This window comes from Pinus tabuliformis, chromosome 7 (assembly GCF_031772625.1).
Source record: "Pinus tabuliformis cultivar Carrire ecotype Pingquan chromosome 7, CPIR1, whole genome shotgun sequence".
NCBI classification, from domain to species: Eukaryota; Viridiplantae; Streptophyta; class Pinopsida; order Pinales; family Pinaceae; genus Pinus; species Pinus tabuliformis.
The window spans coordinates 1214289381-1214316057 of record NC_142293.1 but is presented as its reverse complement, the minus strand read 5'-3'; the positions used below and the strand labels follow the sequence as shown (position 1 = coordinate 1214316057).

Below are 26677 nucleotides of genomic sequence, written 5' to 3'. Positions count from 1 at the left end.
TTTCTCACTAAGCCATAAGTTTCCATCCAGTGCCTTGCTCCCTACAAAAAATAAATTGAAGTGTAACTTTCTCATCTTGTGGATCATTACTATACATGCATATACATAAAAGGAAATTTTAGTATGCTAGAAATCACTAGAGAACATGGAGAACCAATCTTCCTCCTATTTGTATGTATATATAAATCCATATATGTTGGTTCCTCTTAGGCTGATTTAGATCTCAGTGAGGGAATCCACAGAGGCAAACATGAGATCATGGCTAGGGGATTTTCAGAGGAAAACCGATGTCCACTATGTGAACTCTTTCTTCATGGAATCTAGGAAGAAACTTGGGATATAGATAATTAGGGTGGCCTAGTTAAAATTAGAGTTGGTCAAATGGGGGTTGTATTGAAATTTACAATGAATAAGATATATTCTTTTATTAATGTGCAGATAGATAATTTAAATCTAGTAATGTATCCATGATTATAACTATGAAGTTATTAAAATTTATTTGTGTTGGATGATGCATCTCACTCCCAACACGTAGCTGGCAGTTAAGATTGCCTCTGATTCTGCTTTGTTTTCTTCACTTTAAACTTTTTATATCTTTCGAGCAATAGGAAAAGAGCATTATACCATCTGTGAATTTTTAAATAGCATATAGAAAGGCGTCTCTAAGTCTCCTTGTCTTTCACAAGGCCTTCTAAGGAGCCAACATCGGTTATCATTGTTATAAGAAGATATATGAAGCTAGATATTTGAAAAATGGTCCACTTGACTATCCATCTTGGGACTCTATTCTATGCAATGTAGATCTCAACTGGAAAGTAGACTACTAATAGCCAAAAATTTAGAGCACCCAAAATTCCCAGCACATCATTGAATAATGGAAATATGATGCCAATGCTAATGGTTGACAACACAAATGCAGTTCTCCAGCACAGTCTGAAGAGATTGACTTTGCACCACCCACAGAATGGCATGCGTATGGGAATTCCCTCGAAGAATTTATTGTCAGGCCAAGTACGAGAAAACCATGCTTCAACAAAAGAAAACTTTGGCTGATAATATACCTACAACAATGGCATGAAATGATTTACAATGGAGTTTCTATGGGTAACAGAGACATTAGAGTTTCAATCCAGCAGAAATAAAAGAAAGGATGAGAAATTTCTTTCTTACTTTGTATGCTCCCACCAGGTGAACCACAATGCATGCATTGGAAAATTCAATAAGCCAGTAAAGCTCGTATAATCCAAGTATTGTCAATAGGTTTCTAAGTGCATTTTACCCAAAAGTTACATAACCCAGAAAATCACATAGCATACAAGGTGGTTGTTATGCTTAGTGACAATAAGTTTTCTTTTTTCATAGTCAGGTTCTTTATGGGTATTGACTTGATAGTATCCAACATAGTTTTAAATTAGAGGAAGCCTCATAATTATCCTTGTAGCTTTATGTTTTCCAAAGGAGTCAAATAAAAAAATGAACAAAAAGATTGAGATATACCCGAATTTCAAGGATAATGCAAGTATGTGGAAATGCAAATGCAATGTCACCAAGGTCTTGAAGCATCCTCCAAACTTTTTGGGCCTAAGTAAGAGAGGTTCTAGTGTTGATTCCAACCAAATTACCTTTAATCTCTCCATTCTCTACCATTTTCCATAGGTTTGAACCCATGAATTTCAATAATAGAAATCATAACTATGGTGAATTGGATTAGATATTGAAATTCCATAGCCTGACTATACATAGTATTAAGAGACCAATCGGGGCAATGGTTGAAGCCCTTAATAGAATAAATGAGAGTAGTATAAAACAATATTACCAATAACTTTATCCATGCTAAGGCCAAATCCTGTTGTTGCGTAGGTAGAGGATAATGTTACTACAATTATTGAAACTCCCCATAGTTTATGAAATTTTGGTATATGATGACACAAGATAACTTATATAACTCCAAATAGGATCATATAAATGAGATCTAGAAAATAGCATGAAGCGTCATGTCCGTATTTGTGATAATAATTTGTGATGAGCCCCAATTTTTGGTACAATTTGGGCTCATATTGGCCTACTTACCTTGTTCAACCATTCATCTTTTACCACTTATGCATTCATTTCTTAGTATATTCGTGTTGTTTGTAGGAAGAAGGGCAGGCATTATATCTATGTGACTAATACATGATGATTTCAGGTTCTTGGCATTAAAGAGAGCAAAAGACCACGCAAAAGGAGACAAGGAGACAGCAAAGGTGGCATTGCATGTTTATGGGGAGGTTGTCTACAGCTTTAAATGACTTCCCTCATGCTTTTCACCTTAACTCCGAGCTCTAACAACTCTCCCCACCGAGCTCAAAGGCAGCCAACACGTTCTACAGGATCAGCAGTTTTACAGCAGTTTGACTTCCAGTTGGATAGCCAAGCTCCACGAATGAAGGCAGCCAGCTTTATCCTCATTTTGTATAAATATGGAGGCCGTAGCCTTTGTTAGAAGCTTTTTGAACTTTTGGAATTACTATTGTAATCTTTGAGCACGAGTTACAGCTCGGTTTTTGTTGTTTTGTAAGCCAGTTTTGGCATGACATTAGACTTTTGATTATGAATAAAGGCAAGCAGATTTGGATCTAATTCTGAGTTTTTAAGGGAGCTATAGCTCTCAGGTTAGGGCCCAACCTGAGAGAAATAGACCTCCTCGGTTTTGTAGTGTTATTTTCCTTTCGTTCCAGCACTTTGTTTCTTTACTTTGACATGCAATTCAAATTCACAGTCTGCTGATTTAGTTTTCGTGTGATTGAGTAGGATTAGCTTATGGTTACTTTGCTTTCAGCTGCTTAGATTCGATAGGAGGTTTGTAATACACAGGAGCTCCAAGAAAAAGGTTGTTAGAGATCACTGCCATCTCTGTTTAGGGATTGGGGTGCAGTCCATATCAACCACCAAAAAGAAACGCAGTCTTTTACTTCCATGCAAGCTGCAACATAGTCATTTTCGTTGAAGATCCATCCATGCACTTTTGATATTGAACCATACTTCTACATTTTTCATTCCATGAACGGCTTCTTTTCTCGGTTTTACATTGCTGTTCATAGGTTTAATGGAATAGGTATCATAGGTTAATGAATTCTCGTTTTTTTGGTGCAAGACATCAGTCATTTGTTTCATTTACACTGCTCCATATCATTCCACTTCCTTCTTCTTCTTCTTAACCTCTCCTCAAGCCACCTACTTGGCCTCTGTCCAGCTCGTTTACCCTCCAACTCATCCATTGCCACGTAGCTTCATCTTTTTGACCTTTCATTGCTGCCATCCTTCTATCCACCAACCAACTTCGTGCACTCATTCTCTGTCCTATTTCTCTGCCCCTGAGTCATCACAAGTTCCATCTCCACCTTACCTATCCACCCAAACCATCCCATCACTTCACCATCACCCAAAACTTCCACTTACAGCTCATCCTGTAGAAGTTAGCAGACTTCCTGTAGAATCCCTGAGTTTCCTGTAGGATCCCTTGCAGACATCCTGTAGGAGCCTGCAAACTTGGTTGCCGAGCCTCCAAACGTTGTAGACTTCTGTAGACTGATGCTAAGGATCCCCTGGGACCTCTCCTAGCCCCCTGACCTTTCCCAAGCTTTCCTTCCTTTCGCACCACCTCTGCACAACCAAACCCTAATAAGAAACAAAATCATCATCACTCCAACCAATTAAGCAAAAATACAAAAACATGTTCTTTTCAATCAAAGTGGTTTAAGTTCATGCATTTCACATCATTAGAAGTAATGGCATCATTTCCAGACACTTGCACTCCACCCATTGCGTCCTAGAGGTTAAGCTAGTCAGATTAGGGTTTACTAGGGTTTCCATGTTTTGGTTGGCTTTCAGTTCATTTTTGCAAAATAGATTAATTTCCTTTAAGATAGCCTTCGTCCATCATTTAGCAAGCTTCTTCTGAGAGCATATAGAAGTTTGCTTGAGCCCTAGCGGACTTGTGCCAGCTGCGACAAGAGCTAGTACTTGTGCATACAGCACCGTCACTTCCAAGTTTGTACGAACTACCGGGTTGATAAAATTAGAGATAGGAAGCTCCAGGAGTTGTAGCATTATTGCTACAATACTGGAGCCCACCATCTTTTTGGCGCCGTTGCCGGGGAAGCGTCAGAGTATTGGTGATTGTCGCTTTTCTTCTATTTTCCACTACAATCTTCTGCTAAGTAGTTTATTTCATTTCCATTCTGCAAAAGTAGCATAGACATTTCCTGCTTTCATAGATTAGCATTTCCTGCTTTCATAGATTAGCATTTCCTTTCTGCAATTTCATTTCTGCAAGCATAGACTAGCATTTCCATTCTTGCAATTTCATTTGAGCAAAGTAGATTAGTTCTTTCCTGCTTTCAGTTTAATTCTGCATCTTTTATAGTTAGTTGTAGATCAATTTGTTTCAGTTTTGCAGGTACAAAAGAAAAAGCAAAAACAATCAAAAAGAAAGTCTTTTCCCTTTCATGCCTCGTAGGAACCGAGATAGATCAGGCAAATTCCTACCAAACACCCCCACCACATCACTGAGTCACCCTTCTCTCTTCTTTGGTGACAGTGACCCAGAAGAACCTATAGGTGAACATCCAAAGATATACAAAGATCCTATAGTAGAAGAAGAGTTAGAGACCACTCCATCTGAAGCTATGGTTGACAATAGAAGAGAAGATGAGAGAATAGAAGGTGCCTTCCCCATCCGAGAGACCAATGGAGAAATGAAAATGAAGAACATTAGCCCCTCCGCCTTACCTCACTTCCATGGACTGACTACTGAAGATCCTGATACCTTCCTGTTTGAATTTGCTGTCCTTTGTAGAACCTATGACTATACTGAAGATGAGCAAAAGCTGAAACTCTTCCCTTCAACTCTTAAGGATGCAGCATTACGTTGGTTCATGGGATTACCTGGGAATAGTATCACCACTTGGGCTCAGATGCAACAAGCTTTCAATACCAAGTACAGGGATTATTGTAGGTCCAAGGAAACCAAGGGAGAAATCTTTCGGATGACCATGGGAAATGATGAGTCCTTAGAGGATTATGAGGAGAGGTTCCAACTAAGCTATAAGCGGGCCAGGTGCACACTTGACCCTGAATCCCTCAAGTTGGTCCTGCTCCGAGGAATCCCTAAAGACCTCTTAGATACCCTTCACATGTTAGCTGGGGGGGACATTTACCAACTGCCTTATGAGGACATCAAAACTGTGTTTAGAAACCACTCCAGGGCAGCTCGGAAATGAGGTAGAGGAAACCTCCTCTCAACTAGTGCCCCTTTCTCCAAACATGAGCTTGCAAATCAATTAGAAGATCTCAAGAGTGAGGTGAGACAGACCATTGCCATGCAGCTGGACACATTCAGAATCCAGTAGAAGAAAGAAGAAGCTGAGAGAGCCTTGGCTGTCTTCTGCCCTAGGTGCACAAGGAGACACCCTAAGAACGAATGCCCATTGCATTCGGTTGAAGTATGTTTCATTTGTGAGGAGGACCATCCCACAAATCAGTGTCCAACCTTACCTGGGTTTAAAGCCATGTACCAAGGGACAGAAGCTCCCACTGAACCTCTCTATTACCTCAACCAAAGGAGGCCACAAGGATCTAGACCTTATCAGCAGGGGATGCAAGGGGCACCTCAAGCTTATTACAGCCCCAACCAATCGACTCATATGCCTTCCTGGGGTCCCCCTACTCATCCTTCATGGTCCATACCTCCTCCATGGTCTTATCCACCTCAATACCCCACTCAACCTACTTCTCATTCATATCATTCACATGCCCAGCCACAGCCTCAATGGAATGCACCTCAGTCGGGGTGGAGGCCCCAATACAACGCTCCTCCTGCCATCTTGCCTCCACCACCAGTTCAACCTCAGCCATTACCTCCTGCTCCTCCAAGGAAACCTCAAATGCCTGCTCAACCGAACCCGAACCCCAACAATAGACAGGCCCAGCAGGTATACACTGGGAAAACCTCATGCCCTACCTATGCTGTGGAGATCCAGGAGATCAATCTTCGATCTGGAAAGACTCTACCAGATCGCCAACCTCCTCCCCCAGAGGATGAGGAAGATAAACAGGAAAGTGAACCAAAGGCTATTCCACCCTTTCCTGAGAGACTAACAGCCACCACACAACCCAACCCAGAGGAGGATGAGCTTCTGGGTGAGCTCAAGCAGTTGTGTGTAAAAATACCACTTCTCCAAGCCATCAAGGATGTGCCAATATACAACAAACTGGTTAAGGAAAAGTGCTTCAAACACCCAGGCAGGCGGAAGAAAGATGCTTCAACCATTAATGTCATAGGACAACTGTCTGACCTGATGCTAGGACAAGTCATCTGCCCAAAGTACCTAGATCCTGGAAGTCCTGTAGTAGATGTCCACATCAATGGCACCATCATACCTCACACCTTGATTGATCTGGGGGTTGCCATTAATGTGATGACCAGGGATACCATGCTCAAACTCAATCTTCAGGGTTCCTTGAGGAAGACCTCGACAGTACTGCAATTAGCAGATCGCTCCACCGTGACTCCCGAAGGGATTGCGGAGGATGTCTTGGTCTCTATTGACTCTTGGGAATACCCTGCAGACTTCCTGGTTCTGCAACCAAAGGCAAAGCTTACTGGATATCCTCTCATTTTGGGAAGGCCTTGGTTAGCTACTGCAGATGCTTACATAAGTTGTCGTGCAGGAAACATGACCATCAAAAATGGTCCCATGTCCAAGCAGCTAGTCCTATACCCTCCTGGCCAACCCTCCTTAGAGCATGACTTACCACTCTGGTTGGAAGAAGGAGAGGAAGACGGGGTGTACTCAGCACCTCTGTGCACCTTAGATACCACTAGAAGAGACCCCCCAACCGAGGATGACTTGATCGAGACCTTGATCCAGAATCCACCTTCCAGTGCACTACCCTTAGAGAAATTGGTGGAGGATGCCCGAGCTAGCACCTTAGTGGATCTTTGTACAACCAACCCTGTTACTTCCAGAATCAAGAATGTGGAGTTCGGCCCTGAGAAAGCATTGAAGATCAGCTCCTCCCTATCTCCTTCCCAGGAAAAGGAGCTGTGTAGTCTGTTGGCCAACCACCTAGATGCTTTTGCTTGGAGCTATAAGGAAATGAAAGGAGTCCATCCTTCGGTCTGTACCCATCATATATACATCAAAGAGGGTTGTAAACCGGTTAGGCAACCCCAGAGGAGAATGAATCCAACTCTTAAGGACATTGTCAAGGAAGAATTGCAAAAACTGTTGGATGCAGGATTCATCTACCCCATCACAGATAGCGAATGGGTGTCCCCTCTGGTGTTGGTTCCCAAGAAAAATGGGAAATGGAGAATCTATGTGGACTACCGAGAACTGAACAAAGCTACCAAGAAAGACCATTTCCCTCTACCTTTCATAGATCAAGCGTTGGATGGACTGGCAGGAAAGAAGTTCTTCTCTTTCCTAGATGGGTTTAGCGGGTACAACCAAATCCAAATCAGCCTGGAAGACCAAGATAAGACCACCTTCACTTGTCCTTGGGGTACCTTTTCCTACCGAGTTCTTCCCTTTGGGCTATGCAATGCTCCTGCTACCTTCCAGAGAGCTGTCTCGAGCATCTTCTCGGAGCTGGTCCATGATGCAGTGGAAATCTATATGGATGACTTTACTCCTTATGGGGCCAACTTCCAGGAAGCATTGTCCAATCTGGGAAAAGTCCTAACCAAATGCATCGAGATGAACTTGTCCCTTAGTCCTGAAAAATGTGAATTCCTAATGACTGAAGGGACCGTGCTAGGCCATACAATTTCTTGCCAAGGGTTACAAGTGGATCCTAACAAAATTGCTCTCATCAAGAAGGTTCCACCTCCTCAAAAGGTAAGGGATGTCCAGAGTTTCTTGGGATTAGCAGGATATTACCGGAGATTCATTAAAGATTTCAGCAAGCTAGCCTCGCCATTGTTTGGCCTGTTGGCAAAAGATGTGGAGTTTAAATGGACTGACGATTGTCAGAGGGCTTTAAATGAATTGAAGGACAAGTTGGTGTCAGCCCCAATCCTGAGAGGTCCAAACTGGGCCCTACCTTTCCACATCCACACTGATGCCTTGAACAAAGCCATAGGTGCAACTTTAGGACAGGTTGAGCAAAAACTTCCATATGCCATTTATTTTGTTAGCAAAAACTTGTCCAAAGCTGAGCTGAATTACACTGTAACCGAGAAAGAATTCTTGGCTGTGGTCCATGCACTGAACAAGTTCCGACATTATATTACTGGTTACCAGACCTTTGTACATACAGACCATGCTGCAATTAGATATTTAATGAATAAACCAGATGTGAATGCTCGTATTATTAGATGGTTACTTTTATTGCAGCAGTTTGATTTGACCATTGTTGACAAACTAGGTAGAGAAAATGTTGTTGCTGACTTTTTATCTAGATTGGATTTGTCTGCAGATGAGGATGGAACAGTGGATGACCAGATGCCCGATGAACATCTGTTTGCTATTTCAGTACTCTCTCCATGGTTTGCTGATATAGCAAACTACCTTGTTTCAGCACAGTTCCCCCCGCACCTATCTTCCAGAGAGAAGAGCAGAATCATCATAAAAAGTGCCTCATTTACTTGGATCGGGGGAAATTTGTTCAAGCTTGGCCCCGATCAGATCTTAAGGCGTTGTGTAAGGGAGGAGGAAGTCTTTGATATCCTCCTCGCTTGTCATGATGGGCCTTGTGGAGGACATTTTGCAGCAAAGAGAACTGCCTTCAAGATCCTGCAGGCAGGCTACTATTGGCCCACATTTCATCAAGATGTCAGAAGATATGTCAGCCAGTGTGACCAATGCCAAAGAATGAGGAAACTGACCCAAAGGGATGAGATGCCTCTCCAACCTCAAGTGACTCTTGAGCCATTTGAGAAGTGGGGCATGGACTTTGTGGGCCCAATCAACCCTTCTTCGAGGCAAAGGTCTTACATCATTGTGTGTACTGACTATTTGACAAAGTGGGCAGAGACTAAAGCAATCAAAGCAGCAACAGAAGAAAAGGTGGCCGAGTTCCTAAGAGAAAACATCTTCTATAAGTTTGGCTATCCAAGAGAGCTGGTCACCGATCAAGGGAGCCAGTTCACATCCAACCTGGTTGAAGATCTACTAGCTCATCACAAGATCAAGCATAGGACTTCCACCCCCTATCACCCTCAAGCAAATGGGCAGGTGGAAGTCACCAATAGAGCATTAGAAGGGATCTTGACTAAGGTGGTGAGCAGCAGCAGAAAGGACTGGGCAGATCGCCTGGTTGAAGCCACATGGGCTTACAACACCACTTGGAAGACCACCACCGGCTTCACACCTTATGAGCTGGTCTATGGGAAGAAAGCTTTGCTGTCCATTGAGTTTGAATACAACACTTTGAGGATGGCAGCTCAGCTGGACCTAGATCTCAGCCATGCACAACAAGAAAGGCTATTGCAGCTGAATGGCCTGGATGAGCACCGAATGCAGGCCCTCCACTCAGAAGTGGTTCAACTTCAGAGAAAGGTGTGGCATGACCAACATCTCCATGAAAAGCAATTTCAGCCGGGAGATTGGGCTTTGTTGTATGACTCCAGATACAAAGATTTCAAAGGGAAGCTGAGAACCAGATGGCTAGGGCCATATTCAGTGGAAAAATGTCATGACAATGGATCTGTGCTTATTAGGACCATTGATGAGGAAGCCATCCCCATGCTTGTCAATGGGCATCGATTGAAGATCTACAGGAAGCCTCCCTCAAGACAAGAGTTCATCAAAACAATGGAGAAGGTAGTGTTGGTCATAGAGAAGGGTCCTGCCTCTGCTTTGGGCATACCCTGAAGGATCTAAAAAAAAAGAAAAAAAAGAAAAAGAAAAATAATAATAAAGATCCTTGGGTGAAAACCTTTCTTAGGCGCCCAAGGCAGGTGGTGTTACACTAAAAAATGTCACCTTGACTACTTACAGTTAGTATGGCTCAAATCAACAGTCATGCTACCCTCTTAGGCAAGTCTCATGCCTCTGTTATCCATCTCAAACTCAAAGAAGAGAGAAAGTCTTGTAAAAACTATGTTTATCTCTGGGGTCGCAGGTTCTCTCTAGCCTTACCTGCGGGGACGCTGACCATGTTCACAAAATCTGCGTCCATGGACGCTCTGTATGTTAAGGGACAGGTGCGTCCCTCTGTAAAAGGCAAAATGCGCGAGTTTTATCTTGAAAAAGTTACTTGTGGTTACTTCTAGAACATTCTAGAGGTCGGTTTGATGAAATGGATGCGCCTCCAGTTGGTTCATGTATCTCTATTAAGGGGGAACTTATCCCATCAATAAGGGAGCTATCCCACCCATAGAGGGGGATGATCCCATTGATAGTGGACCTGAATAACCTCTTTACAGCACTATAAATAAAGGCATTGAGCCAGAAGGAGAGGAGGTTGGAGCTATACATTTTCTTTGGGTAAATGCTGCAGGATTTAGGTCTTCCATTAGAGCCTTTGTGAGGAGAGATTGTCTTCACTTGATTCTACTTGGGAGAGGGTGAGCTTTGTCAAAGTAGAGGAAAACCCTTGATGGACCCTGGGAGGAACTTGCACAACACCAAGGTCAGGTTGTAAGAGTTTCTTTGTTCCGTTATTAATACAAACTGGTTTATTTTTCTCAATAGCTTGTGTTAATGAGTTATTTCATGTGTTCCTTGGTCTGCATGTTGAATATATGTTTTATTATATGAAATGCAAGTGCTTGGTAATTGTTTGATTGTTTGTGGTTGCAGGAATTGACTTGAAGGAGGAGCTCATCCGGATCGTCAAGAACGGACTTCAACAACAGCGTTTTGGAATAAGGTAAGCCTAAACACTTGTAGTTTTCATGTTGTAAAAGGTGTATTTAGAGAAAGATCACTCCATTTTGTCTTGTTTGTCATTAGAATGTCTTAGACTTCTAGGAAGGTCAGTCGTGTCCGCACCCTTGACAGATTCCGTGTGACAAATTGGCGACTCCGTCCGTTTGGTATTCTACAAGAATTGCCTATAGGGGTCGAAGGTAAAACCGTTAGTCTGGATGTGGAAGTGGTAGATGCCCCTCTAGACTACAACCTTCTTTTGGGTCGAAGTTGGTCATATGCTATGACAGCGGTCGTGTCATCAGTCTTCAGAGTCATTAAGTTTCCACATAACGGTAAGATCGTGACTATTGATCAGCTGACATACTTTTCATCCGACCCAACCTCTTTAGAAACTATCCAGCATGTTGGTAAAACGACAATCCCTTATAGGGACATTGGTGTAGGTTTAGTTAAGGATTCCGGTTTACTGGGAACTTTTCCTCTCCCTCCACTCAATGCAGACCCTTCGTTCGCAACAATTCATATGATCACGTCAGAAAACATTATTTATGATGATCCTTGGTATGTTCCCTCTGACTCTGAGCTAGATTCACTCGGTGATGTTATGCCGTTGAGTCCGTATGAGATTGCTTATGAAGCTCTTATGTCTTTTACCGACTTTCATTCAGCCGACCAAATGAATGTGGTCAGTGAGGAGTCACTTTTCACCTCACCCTTAGAACGGATAACGTTTCCCGAAGAAGTGTCATCTGACGAACAACTTCGCGAAATCCTAAGTGTAGATGATCTACCATGGGAAGATCTCCATCACAGATCTTCGTTTTTACCTAAGGATGATGCATTTGAAAATGATTTTTCATCTATCTTTACCGCTGAATATGTCAAAGACGCTCAGGATCCAACGAAACATTCTGATTCAGAGCTGAATTTAGGGAATATTTCTCGTACTATTCCCATTGATATTTCAGTGAAGCCCGGAATCGAGGAGAACATTCATATAGGTGCCGCATGTACTGAAGAAGAAATCCAAACTTACAAGGCCCTATTCCAAGAATTCCGCGACGTGTTTGCCTGGTCTTACGAGGAAATGCCGGGAATTGATCCTGCCATTGTTGTTCATGAAATCAAAACCTACCCGGATGCTAAACCCATTCGGCAACGGTTGCGTCAGATTCACCCTCGAAAAGCGGCTGCGATTAAAGCAGAAGTCGAAAAGCTGTTGAAAGCAGGTTTCATTTATCCGATCCCGTTAACGGATTGGGTATCGAATATTGTTCCCGTCAATAAAAAACAAGGAACAATAAGAATCTGTATCGACTATAGGGATATCAATCGAGCTTGTCCAAAAGACAACTATCCTACGCCTTATATCGATCAAATTATTGATGATTGTGCCGGAAGTGAGATGTTTTCCTTCATGGATGGTTTCTCAGGCTATAATCAAATCAATATTCTACCTGCCGATCAACCAAAAACGGCATTCATTTGTCCATGGGGGACATTTGCTTATTGCAAATTACCTTTTGGACTTAAGAATGCCGGGGCCACTTTTCAACGGGCGATGTCTTATGCATTTCATGACATCAAGCACATTGTGCAACCCTATCTCGATGATTTGCCTGCTCATTCTTTACAACGAGCTGATCACCTTGTCCACCTACGAGCAATCTTTATGAGGTGTAGGCATTATCGAATTCGGTTGAATCCCCACAAGTGTGTTTTCTGTATAGAAACAGGTCGATTGCTGGGATTTGTTGTTTCAAAAGCCGGCATTCGCGTCGATCCCTCGAAAGTCGAGGCTATCATCAAATTGCCTCCTCCTTCGAGTTTGCGCCAACTCCAAAGTTTGCAAGGGAAAGCGAACTTTTTACGCCGATTCATCCCAAACTACGCCGAGGTCACTAAAGGTTTTACACGGTTGTTGAAACAGAACGCACAATTCTTTTGGGACGAGATTGCCCAACAATCTTTTGATGCACTGAAACACGCGTTGACCCATGCACCGTTATTGCATCCTCCCAACTACAACCAGGACTACTTCTTATACCTCGCAGCTTCGCATTCCACCATTGGAATGGTGTTAGTTCAAGAGGATGAATTCAAAGCAGAGCATGTGATATATTTTCTTAGTAGAACCTTAAATCCCACTGAGTTAAAATATTCGCATGTGGAGAAATTGGCCCTGGCAGCCGTTCAAGCTGTCCAGCGTTTTCGTCACTACATTCTTCTCCGCAAGACTACAGTTATTTCGGATTGCAACCCTATGATTTATATTTTGACAAAACAACTGCTAGGGGGCAAGTACTCTAAATGGATTTTTATCCTGCAAGAGTTCGACTTGGAGTTCGAGAAGTCCAAGTCTAAGAAATCTTTAGTTTTTGCGGAATTGATGTGTGATTTCCCGAGTGCTGACACAGAGACTGTGGCAGAGGAGTCCATTGTGGACGAATCTTTGTTTCTTATTAGCACTTTAGATCCGTGGTATGGGGATATAATCATCTATCTCCAAACCCAAACCTTTCGGCCTGAAGCTTCCAAGGAAGACCGTCGAAAAATTCGGTTTCGATCCCAGCAATACAGAATTATTGGAGATACACTTTATCGCCGGGGGGCAGACTTAGTTTTTCGACGTTGTTTAACTCACGAAGAGGTTGAGAGAGTTTTGAATGATTGTCACTCTGGAGCATGTGGCGGTCATATGTCTGGGTATGCCACAGCTCAGAAGGTGTTGCGCGCTGGCTATTTCTGGCCGTCTATGTTTAAAGATTGTATCCTTGCTGTCAGAACATGCCACAACTGTCAAGTGTTTGATCGAAAGATGCGCGCTCCACCTGCTCCTCTCCACCCTATAATTGCCGCTGGTCCATTCGCCAAATGGGGCATTGACTTTATTACTTGTAACCCTCACTCGGCCGGGGGGCATGCGTATATCATCCTCGCGGTTGATTATTTTACAAAATGGGCCGAGGCGATGCCTACATTCGACGCAAGCGGCAAGACAGCTGCAGTTTTCGTATTCAATCATATCATAACTAGGTTTGGTGTCCCACAAGCAATCATTACTGACCATGGGAGCCATTTTCGGAACGTCATGATGACTGAGCTTACAAGCCAGCTTGGTTTGCGCCACGATAGCTCTACTCCTTATTATCCGCAAGCCAACGGTTTGGTTGAGTCAATCAACAAAGTTCTAGTCATCATGATTCGACGGATCATTGGTATCCATCGAACGAATTGGCATAACATGTTATTTTCGGCGCTATGGGCATATCGAACTTCAGTGAAAAATTCAACAGGTTTCACCCCTTTCCAGCTAGTTTATGGCTTAGAAGCTGTGTTACCTATTGAATGCGAAATCCCATCACTTCAAATGGCTGTCGAATTACTTCCAGCTACTTCCGAAGAGGAGAAACGGTTATTATACTTGGCTAAATTAGATGAGACTCGACGTGATGCTACTTTAGCTATCGAGACTCACGCGAAACGAATGAAAGCTCAGTACGATAAAAATGTAACCCCTCGAAGTTTTTCGGAAGGAGACCTAGTACTATTATATGATCAAGCTAACGATAAGCTAGGTGCCGGAAAATTCGTTCCCATGTGGCATGGGCCCTACATTGTAAAACGAAAGTTAGCAAAAGGGGCTTATGAGTTAGTTGATTTTGATGGGGACTCTTTGGGTAAACCCAGAAATGGACTTTACCTAAAGAGGTATTATGCTTAAAATGATGGGTATGGAGAAATTTTTAGATAGGTTAGATTTTCTTTCTAGCTAGCAAGTGTGTTAGTTTAGTCAGTGTGCTTAGCTTAGCAAGTGTGGTTTTTCGTCATTATTCTGGCTTATCTTGGTTTTACTCTTGATATTGTAGATGTCGACGCCTCTCCAAACATACATTGGATTTGCTGATGGTGCTTGTCGTAGTACACGGAATATCTCTTCCGCAGCTTGGGTTATCTATTCGCCCTCTGACGAGTTAGTTTCTATGCATGGGGTAAGCCTCGATCAAACAACGAATAACATTGCAGAATACAGTGCAGTGGTTGAATTATTATCCGAATCTATTTCATTTGGAATTCGACGTTTGATAGTGAGGTTAGATTCTGAACTTGTTGTATTACAGCTTAATAGAGTTTATGCCATTAGAAATCCTGTGTTATTAAGGTTGTTTTTGAGAGTGCGTCTCTTGGAACGTGAATTTGATTACATTGAATATCAACATATTCCAAGGTCTTTGAATACATTAGCAGATGCAATTGCTTCTCGAATGTTGGACAGACATTTACGATAATCATGCAAGTAAATTTAAAAACATTTCATCACATATGTTAAACAAGATAAGCCGGTAATAGTGATATATATAGATAGAAGTGTGTCAAAAAAATATATACATCGTCTTCGATCATAGGTTTAAAACACCTTATGATCGGCAAAATGATAGTACAAAAAGTCAAAAATGTCACATGTGACTACAAAAGTGACTAGTCAATCACTGGTGGTGCTCTCTGTACGACACCACTGCGCGGGCTACCTTACGCAAAAATCTCCTAAACGGTCCAGGGACCGCGACTACGAAGCGCTGAAGCCTGATAGGAATGTCGTCCATAGTAGTCTCAGGTATATCTGCCGTGAGACGCTCTAGATCATGTCCAACTCAGCTAGTACTTCTGCTGTCGCATCCTGTGGGGCCGGTACCGGTGCAGCTGGATGTAGTCTATCATAAGGCCGGAGGTTGGCTGGACGCTGTGGACCAACATCTGCATTTTGAAAGATTTACTATTAGTTTTGAGACGATATATATAAAAAATACAAAAAAATACATAACTAGAAAACTTGTGAAAATAAAAAGTACCTCTGTCGTCCCATTGTTCTCCCTGTGGAAGAACCATGTTCGGATCACCTCTGAAATCCATTCCGGCATACGGAAAGTCCTGTATCACAAAAAGCTGGCCCTCTAACCAGTCAAAATAACTATCTGAGAATCGAACTACTGTCGCGCCCTCGTCAGGATGCCGGGCCATCACCGCAACCCATCGTATCAGCTTTGGCTGCTGAGGACCCAAGATATCAACAGTGAGTTGCTGAGGGATCAGCATTGGAATTCTCTCCAAGGCAAAGCTCACGACTATAGGCCCATATCCAAAAGTCTTTAGTCGTCCGTTCTTTGCCTTGGTCAGTTGGCTCTTCATATGAGCCGACACAGCTTCACACCAGTTGAAAATGGTGCCTTGGTAACAGTCAATTGCCATCCGCATTTGGGATCCGGAAGCAATGTGTAAAGCGGCCGCGCCGCAAATTCTGGTAACCGTAAACGCTATGACTTTGAGTTCCGGCAGAGTGATGTGTTTTATTTCTATGCCTTTTGAATGGTGAGCCCCAGGTGTGCACCAATTCTCGCGGAGACTATCAAGGGATTGGCCACCCGGCCTAGTCCCCGCAAGACTGAGTTGCTCACCTCTGTTTGGCAAGCCAGTGAGAAAGTATACATCCGAGGGCTCTATCTCGAGCTGGTGCCCTCCTATGTAAAAGCATTGTTCTTGTACGTTCCATCGCTCAACCAGCCATTCCAAAAATCTTACCTGGCCCCTCATGCCCGGTATGGTCCAATATTTGTATAATCCGCATGCTCTTAGGGCATCCAGGGAAGGTTGATGATTTATCGCAGCTTCATCTTCCTCTACATGCTCTCTTTCTCTCCAGTCTAACATGATTAATGCCCTGCATATCAAAAATAGCAATTAGAAATTAATTTGGGAGTTTTTGGTGGTTTTTTGAGAGAGTTGGGGTTTTGAAATGCGCGTTTCTCGGAGGACGCACCCCGGCTTTGTAGCACAGGGCGCCCGGACGCAGCTGGCCTGAAGGCGGGCTGCGTCTTCCGACCGTTTTCCCGTATGAGAAAAAGTCGGGGGACGCAGGTCACCCGAAGGGCACCTGCGTCCGCCGAGAGGCGCATTCCAAAACCAAAACCCCCCCAAAAAATGAAACTAAAACCTAAAAATTGATTCTAAACGGATAGAAATGCAGAGTAGGATGTGTAAAATACCTGGATGAGACGGCGTTCGATTCCAACGGTCAGATTTTCCGCAGCGACCACGGGAAGTTTCTTGTCAAAAGCTCCTTTTTCAACCTCAACAATGAAACGGTAAAAATGACATGGTAAAAGGTCTTTTTATAGGTTTTTTGGATGAATTAGTTCATTTTTTACCATGAAAAGATGTTTTTGAATGTATTTTTGCCTATTTTAAACAGGTATGAGTAATGTGTCGTTTTTGTGCAGGACAAAGGGATTTCGAGGGAAATTGTAATTTTTTCACAAACAAAATATCAGAGTCATCTTTTAAGCCCTTTTCTGACTCCTAAAACATGAAAAGATCGCCGAGTGTTTCTTTTTCACTCGTTAAAACAGAATTAAAAGACGGTCCCCTTTTAGCTCTTTTCTGACCGCAAAATCAGGAAAAGATTGCCGGGTTTTTGTCGTTTCAAACTCGATAAGGAAATAAAACGACGTGTCCTTGATCGCTTTTTACTTTTCAGGTTAACGACACTATTATGAAAGTACTCCTTGGTCGCAAGATCAAGCGGTTCCCCCAGGTATTATTTTATACTTTTTCGGGCTTGAGGGACACAAATATACGAAAAAGTTCAACGTGGAGTCTCCTTTAGTTTTTTCAGACTCTCTAAAATTGAAAAACGCCGAGTTTCTCCTATACTGGACTCGTTAAACTTTTACAGTAGAGGACCTGTTCAATTACAAACAGGAACGAACCACTCCTTCCTAGGGTTCGAATTTAAACTAGGTTGGACTCGTCCGAAGGATGAGCTTATAATCAAGCATATGTTATCCTCCTCAAGCTTGTTAAAAATAAAGAGGTACTTGCCAGAAATGGTGGGGGAAAAGAGAGAAGAATGAACCTGTTTGTCACCTTTAGTCTCAGAAGAAACTTTATTACCGCTCTTGAACACGACACTTTTCATTCACCTGGGTTGGGAAATCTTTTACCTCACAGTTGACCAAATCACTTTGAAAGTCTTTAACCGGGTTCCAGGGGTTAACTTTGAGTTATACGTCACCAAGCCATCTGTTGTGTCGTTATGTGTTCAAGAGGTCTGCAAGCAAAAACTTTCATCTGCAAAATACTTGTCATCCATTTGACCATCCCTGAGTCAGTCCTTACAACAACATTTCTTCAACTTGAACAATGATTTCGTGTTGCGGGCTTGCCTGCAACGGGTCGCTTTCTATCGACATCGACACATTATCTAGAAAGATGACTTAGGAATCGACAGTACCTTGAAGTCTGCATGCATCAATGGCAGGTTTCTCGCCTTTGACGTCAGTTTACATCATTGACTTTCGATCAGAGGATTCCGTGAAGTGTTCGACATTAAAACATCTATTCACATTTCACGGGTTGTGCTTGGTACTTTGAGAACCATTGACATTACTGGTGGTTTCTCTCACGCTTGTTAACAGTTTACATCATTGACTGGTAATCAAGTGGTTTCTATCATGTTCGACATCGAATCATTTAATCACATGGCTAGAATCGTACCAATTCGGGAAGTAGAAGTGAAGACCCTGGATCTAGTTTCTACCATCCAGGCTGCGAGGAGTTTTGTATTCATTGTCTATGTAGACTAATCATAAACAGATGGCTGCGTCCATACTGTGTCTACAAAAGTCTATAAAAATGATGTACTGCAAGATCATTCCTGTATCAGAATAGTTAGTCCATTAGTTAAAGTTTTGAATCTGAGTATGGGAATGCCTACCTCAGTGATGATATAATCTTATCCATGTATTTTGTGTTGAAAATTGCAGGTTCCAACCAGGCCATCCACAAGGCAATCCTTGAAATGATAAAGCGCTTCACCCTTCCTAGAATTACAAAACCCTATTCTATTCTAGGCTTCGCACTTTAGGGGGCAATCTGTTACACTAAAAAATGTCACCTTGACTACTTACAGTTAGTATGGCTCAAATCAACAGTCATGCTACCCTCTTAGGCAAGTCTCATGCCTCTGTTATCCATCTCAAACTCAAAGAAGAGAGAAAGTCTTGTAAAAACTATGTTTATCTCTGGGGTCGCAGGTTCTCTCTAGCCTTACCTGCGGGGACGCTGACCATGTTCACAAAATCTGCGTCCATGGACGCTCTGTATGTTAAGGGACAGGTGCGTCCCTCTGTAAAAGGCAAAATGCGCGAGTTTTATCTTGAAAAAGTTACTTGTGGTTACTTCTAGAACATTCTAGAGGTCGGTTTGATGAAATGGATGCGCCTCCAGTTGGTTCATGTATCTCTATTAAGGGGGAACTTATCCCATCAATAAGGGAGCTATCCCACCCATAGAGGGGGATGATCCCATTGATAGTGGACCTGAATAACCTCTTTACAGCACTATAAATAAAGGCATTGAGCCAGAAGGAGAGGAGGTTGGAGCTATACATTTTCTTTGGGTAAATGCTGCAGGATTTAGGTCTTCCATTAGAGCCTTTGTGAGGAGAGATTGTCTTCACTTGATTCTACTTGGGAGAGGGTGAGCTTTGTCAAAGTAGAGGAAAACCCTTGATGGACCCTGGGAGGAACTTGCACAACACCAAGGCCAGGTTGTAAGAGTTTCTTTGTTCCGTTATTAATACAAACTGGTTTATTTTTCTCAATAGCTTGTGTTAATGAGTTATTTCATGTGTTCCTTGGTCTGCATGTTGAATATATGTTTTATTATATGAAATGCAAGTGCTTGGTAATTGTTTGATTGTTTGTGGTTGCAGGAATTGACTTGAAGGAGGAGCTCATCCGGATCGTCAAGAACGGACTTCAACAACAGCGTTTTGGAATAAGGTAAGCCTAAACACTTGTAGTTTTCATGTTGTAAAAGGTGTATTTAGAGAAAGATCACTCCATTTTGTCTTGTTTGTCATTAGAATGTCTTAGACTTCTAGGAAGGTCAGTCGTGTCCGCACCCTTGACAGATTCCGTGTGACAGGTGGTAGGGGTGAAAACCTCACTGAGGCGCCCCTATTGTCTTTTCAAAAAAAAAAAAAAAAAAAGGAAAAAAGGTTGGAAAAAGATCCTTGAGTGAAAACCTCTTTGAGGCGCTCAAGGCAGATGGCAAGGGTGAAAACCTCAATGAGGCGCCCCTGTTATCTTTCAAAAAAAAAAAAAAAAAGAAAAAGAAAAAGAAAAAAAAAACAAAAGAAAAACAAGGTCAGCAGATTCATCATGTAAAATTGCATGCAGGTGTTCTATGGAGGAGAGGAAGCCTCTCAACTCAAAGCCAAGGGTCCTCATCATGCAGCAAGGACACCTCACCAGCACCTCCTCCAAGAATCCTCATTTTCTCCAAGGTATGTGCAATTTTATTCCAGCTTGAGTCTTCTACAGGAAGACGCAGATTTTCTACAGGAAGACGCAGATTTTCTACAGGAAAATGCAGAGTTTCTACAGGAAGATGCAGATCTTCTACAGGAAGGTGCAGACTCTCTACAGGAACGCATCCTTTCTACAGGAAACGCTGTATTTCTACAGGAAGCTTCCTGTAGAAGCTCAGAACGGGCCAGAATTCATTTCATGAGGCGATCTAACGGCTAAGGATCGGTTTGGACGCATGCATGCCACGGTTGTCAACCATGCACATTGTTGTTATCTTGCTCCACCGTCCTTGTCGACATGCAACCAAGTGCCTGCACGAGCAAAGCAGATCGATGAGTCTTGAGAAAAAAAGCAACCTGTAAATGGAAAAAGCGCTAGAGATCTCACACCATATTCATCACAGTCAGCCCGAGGCTCCGAGAGCATGATCGTGAGGCCATCCATAGTCGTGCAGCATGCACCCAAGGAGGAAGAACTGTTCCAAGACATCCCGCGGGAGTCCTGTAACAGTTAAACCTGCTAGAGTGGATACCATTCACCGCGCAGGCCATCTAAAGGGAAACGTGGGCGCATGCAACTGAAGCATCCCATCCATCGACGACATCTCATGAACATGGACCTCCGGGCCTGTGTAAGTCCGCCAGCAGCAGGTAAATCGACTCATCAGCGTCCAAAGAGCCGAAACAACGTGTACAGCCATGCAGGTAAGTGTCTCGACCCTTCCTTCCATCAGACTCCATGAATGTTACTTTGATTGATTGCTAAGTGTAAAGGTGAATTGGTTGAGCGACTGTGTGGCCATTTGGCCGGCCACGTCGGCCAGTTAATGGTCTAGTTGGATGTGTGGGTGGCGGCCATGACAAAGAGAATGGGCAGCATGCACGTGAGAACGATCCCGTCGAGGAAACGAGTTCAACAGGAGAGGCGGCGGCAGATCCGCGGGAATTGATGCGGCAGCAAGTGAACGCACAGTTGAATGATGGGGTGACGTCACCCAACGGTCCGGCGGGGACAGCTCACCCCCCGCGCCACGGATTCCGCCGAATTTGAAATCTAATCGGCTCGATCGCATTCATGCATTTATCACCCACCGGTTTGAACTCGAGCGGCTATCCTGCTCCTTATGCAGTGTGATACGCTGAGCCTTTGGCTATCAGAGCAATTGAGAAGCACGCTCAAGGCGCAGACCGACTGTAGTCTCTCCCGAAATCCGCGCACTACATTCTACAGGATCGCTGTCATTCTACAAGAATGCTACATTCTACAGGAACACTGTCATCCTACAGGAACGCAGTCTTCTACAGGGAAGCGGGTGCCTCACGTAAAAAGGTGGCCAATTAAAGAGGTAAACCTGAACTCTTCATGCAACTGGTTATTAAAGGTGGCAAGATTGTCGTCCACAGTCCGGTCATAGGAAAAAATGGTGAAATTGTTGTCTGCTGTGCCTATACTGTCATTCTACAGGATGTCGAGTAATTAAATTGTGTTAAAGTTCCTCAGGGATAAGTTTGTGGGTTATGTGCATGATATCCTACGCTCTGTCTCAGTAAACCGAAACCTCTTCCACAATCACCACCTCTAGTTAACAAAACTGTGTTATCATGCCAGGTGGGTTTATTAGACGAGAACCCACTGATTCAGCCAAATTAAGGGAAAACCAGGGGGTGGTAGAGCTCTTCACACGAGCACAATGGATATCTTTTTGTGATAAGCTGCAGGGTTACGATGATGAAGTGGCCGAAGAATTTTTGCAGGCTCTGAAGCCGAAATCCAAGACACTGGCCACAGTGAACTTCAGAGGTCTAAGCCTCAAGCTCACCCCGCAATATATCAGTCGGATCACTGAACTTCCGATGGGTTTGCCATGGGATAAGGAAGAAAGAAAGTTGAGCCAGCAAGCCAAGAAGGAATTCTTTCCACCTGAGGAGGAATTCTCAGAGGACAAAAATGGGGTGCGAAGAACCAGCTTGCTGCCGCCATGGAATGAAGTCAGCTTGCAAATCATGAAATATATAACTTGTGAGGGCCGTTTTAGCATCGTGTATGCATATCACTTTCGGTTGCTCACTGAATTGAGGCACCGGATTGATCTTCCTGTAGAACAAAAACTGAGCATCCCTTATTTCCTGTTGCAGTCTCTAATTGAGTGTGCCACAAAGCTAAAAGAGGGCATACCAGATCAGATAGCCCACCATGGGTTGATCAAGCTTCTTGTGGAGGATGCGCTGCATTCATATAAGGTTCCCCTCTCATGGGAATCCTTCCGGAATTTGACAAGAGATGGAGACATTAAAATGTTGATCGAAGAAATGGGTTCTTCCAGCAGTGAGGAACAAGAAGCAGTGGCCGAGGGAAAGAGAGAAAAAGGCCAGAAGACCCCGACCACAGTGCAGAAGAAGGAACAAAATAAGAAGCATGAAGAAAAGGATGACAAAGAAAAAGGTGGCACACCCATCTTGTCAGCAAGATAAAAGAGGTTGAAGAGCAGAATGGACAAAGCTGAGGTAGTCCACGTCAGCCCAAGTACCTCATCAGCACCTGCAACCAAAGCAAAAAGCAAAACCCATGTGGCTAAGCAAGAAAAGGTGGTGACACCCGTGTCTACAGGAAAGCAGAAACATGCTTCTACAGGAAGCCCGAAAACAGAGACAAGGGCTTCTACAGGAAGCCCGAAATTGGAAAAAGGGGCTTCTACAGGAAGCCCGAAAATCATTGAGAAACAGGCTTCTACAGGAAGCCTGAAGACAGAGAAAGGGTCTTCTACAGGAAGCCCGAAGATTACCAAAGCAGGGGCTTCTACAGGAAGCCCGAGAGTGGCTAAAACCAGGTCTTCTACAGGAAGCCCAAAATTGGTAAAGAAAGGATCTTCTACAGAAGGCCCGGAAGTGGGCAAAGCAGGGTCTTCTACAGGAAGCCCGAAATCTGAAAAGAAGGGGCCCTCTACAAGGAGCTCTGAGAAAGCAAAACGCAAGAAAGAGAAGGCTGGTATTCTCGAAAAGGAGGCAGCAGCTGCGCTGGCCGCCCTCAGTACACCTCCAAAGCCGAAGGAGAAGAGAGAGAGGGAGACCCCTCTACCATCTGAAACCAGGAGAAGTAAGAGGATAAACACGGGCAAGCCGCAGCCTCCACCCAGTAGCCAAACCATTTTAGGGGATGTCCCTACTTCACCCAGTGCAAGAACCCCCTCTAAAACATCAGCCACCCCCGAGAGGGGAAGCCCAAAAATAACTTCCTGGACACGAAAAATAGGCCAATCGCCTTCCGAAGCCCAGCTCAAGGAAATGGAAAAGGGGGAAGAAGCGCCACCCTCGTCACCACCAGGGGCAGAAAAGGCAGGGCCACCAAAAACAGGAAAGGAAGAGCATGCTCCGGGCTATAGTTCTCGGCCAAAGACGAGGAGCCAGAGCAAAGTTGCTCAAGGATGAGCAAATAGTTTAGCTGGGGGGTGATGATGAGCCCCAATTTTTGGTACAATTTGGGCTCATATTGGCCTACTTACCTTGTTCAACCATTCATCTTTTACCACTTATGCATTCATTTCTTAGTATATTCGTGTTGTTTGTAGGAAGAAGGGCAGGCATTATATCTATGTGACTAATACATGATGATTTCAGGTTCTTGGCATTAAAGAGAGCAAAAGACCACGCAAAAGGAGACAAGGAGACAGCAAAGGTGGCATTGCATGTTTATAGGGAGGTTGTCTACAGCTTTAAATGACTTCCCTCGTGCTTTTCACCTTAACTCCTAGCTCTAACAACTCTCCCCACCGAGCTCAAAGGCAGCCAACACGTTCTACAGGATCAGCAGTTTTACAGCAGTTTGACTTCCAGTTGGACAGCCAAGCTCCACGAATGAAGGCAACCAGCTTGATCCTCATTTTGTATAAATATGGAGGCCGTAGCCTTTGTTAGAAGCTTTTTGAACTTTTGGAATTACTATTGTAATCTCTGAGCACGAGTTACAGCTCAGTTTTTGTTGTTTTGTAAGCCAGTTTTGGCATGACATTAGACTTTTGATTATGAATAAAGGCAAGCAGATTTGGATCTAATTCTGAGTTTTTAAGGGAGCTATAGCTCTCAGGTTAGGGCCCAACCTGAGAGCAATAGACCTCCTCAGTTTTGTAGTGTTATTTGCCTTTCGTTCCAGCACTTTGTTTCTTTACTTTGACATGCAATTCGAATTCACAGTCTGCTGATTTAGTTTTCGTGTGATTGAGTAGGATTAGCTTATGGTTACTTTGCTTTCAGCTGCTTAGATTCGATAGGAGGTTTGTAATAAACAGGAGCTCCAAGAAAAAGGTTGTTAGAGATCACTGCCATCTCTGTTTAGGGATTGGGGTGCAGTCCATATCAACCACCAAAAAGAAACGCAGTCTTTTACTTCCATGCAAGCTGCAACATAGTCATTTTCGTTGAAGATCCATCCATGCACTTTTGATATTGAACCATACTTCTACATTTTTCATTCCATGCACGGCTTCTTTTCTCGGTTTTACATTGCTGTTCATAGGTTTAATGGCACAGGTATCATAGGTTAATGAATTCTCGTTTTTTTGGTGCAAGACATCAGTCATTTGTTTCATTTACACTGCTCCATATCATTCCACTTCCTTCTTCTTCTTCTTGACCTCTCCTCAAGCCACCTACTCGGCCTCTGTCCAGCTCGTTTACCCTCCAACTCATCCATTGCCACGTAGCTTCATCTTTTTGACCTTTCGTTGCTGCCATCCTTCTATCCACCAACCAAATTCGTGCACTCATTCTCTGTCCTATTTCTCTGCCCCTGAGTCATCACAAGTTCCATCTCCACCTTACCTATCCACCCAAACCATCCCATCACTTCACCATCACCCAAAACTTCCACTTACAGCTCATCCTGTAGAAGTTAGCAGACTTCCTGTAGAATCCCTGAGTTTCCTGTAGGATGCCCTGCAGACATCCTGTAGGAGCCTGCAAACTTGGTTGCCGAGCCTCCAAACGTTGTAGACTGATGCTAAGGATCCCCTGGGACCTCTCCTAGCCCCCTGACCTTTCCCAAGATTTCCTTCCTTTCGCACCACCTCTGCACAACCAAACCCTAATAAGAAACAAAATCATCATCACTCCAACCAATTAAGCAAAAATCCAAAAACATGTTCTTTTCAATCAAAGTAGTTTAAGTTCATGCATTTCACATCATTAGAAGTAATGGCATCATTTCCAGACACTTGCACTCCACCCATTGTGTCCTAGAGGTTAAGCTAGTCAGATTATGGTTTACTAGGGTTTCCATGTTTTGGTTGGCTTTCAGTTCATTTTTGCAAAATAGATTAATTTCCTTTAAGATAGCCTTCGTCCATCATTTAGCAAGCTTCTTCTGAGAGCATATAGAAGTTGGCTTGAGCCCTAGCAGACTTGTGCCAGCTGCGACAAGAGCTAGTACTTGTGCATACAGCACCGTCGCTTCCAAGTTTGTACGAACTACCGGGTTGATAAAATTAGAGATAGGAAGCTCCAGGAGTTGTAGCATTATTGCTACAATACTGGAGCCCACCAATTTGATCACCTAATTTCTATGTAGTGTTCATAATATTTTATTAGTAAGAGCTATAAGAACCAATAGCTCTAAAACCTTCCAAGACAAGTTATTGAGCAATGAAAACTAAAATAGAGTTAGTGCTTTGTTTAATTTAGACATTATTACAATCTCAAATCTCTTGTGATGGAAACTGACCTAAAACTAATTGTAGTGAAGGTGTAGGTAACACAGATTCCATAGAAGGAGGCATATTGAACAAGTCCACATAACCATGCTCTTCTTGCACCTGAAATGCAAGAAAGGTAATTATTGCATGTAAAGTTTACAAATGTATTTAAAGTTGAGGTAGATAGAATCATCTTAATTCCATGGATATGTCATGTGTGTGTTTAAATTTTTTTTTTGGGAGGTCTAGATAATAAATCTAATGTTAAAATGATTTATATTGATATTTCTTAAAAGACATCATGAAAGTAGAAAATATATGTAAGAATAACTTGAAACAATCTAAAGATGGATAGATATAACACCTAGATTCACTAGTACTACATCTCTGTAACAACAATTTATGTTGGACCCAAAGACTGGATTTGGGAACGTGTAAAAATTAGAGATCAAGAAAGTGGAAACAACATCGCAAGAGTGAACAAAACCATGGCCACAGGACCTGAAATCCATCCCAATTGCGAAAAACTCCATGCCAAAGATAACACTCCTGCCCCTATGAGGCTTGTCATTATATGAGTCAATGTTGTCCAAAGTGTGCTTGTTCATTCCAATCTCATCCACAACTTCAAAACTTAGTTTCAAAAAAAACTCAGACATCCTTATCAGAAAAACCATCGAAGAGAAGCATAATGGAATGGAGAAATAAAGGAGTTGGCATACCATACCGAGTCGGAGCAGATATTTTGAGCCATGAACTTG

At 43.1% G+C, this 26677-nt stretch overlaps 1 pseudogene; it reads right to left on the bottom strand.

Annotated features, from left to right (window-relative positions):
• Window positions 1–662: 662 nt before the first annotated feature.
• Window positions 663–26670, bottom strand: LOC149251776 (amino acid permease 3-like; annotated as a pseudogene).
• Window positions 26671–26677: the final 7 nt, after the last annotated feature.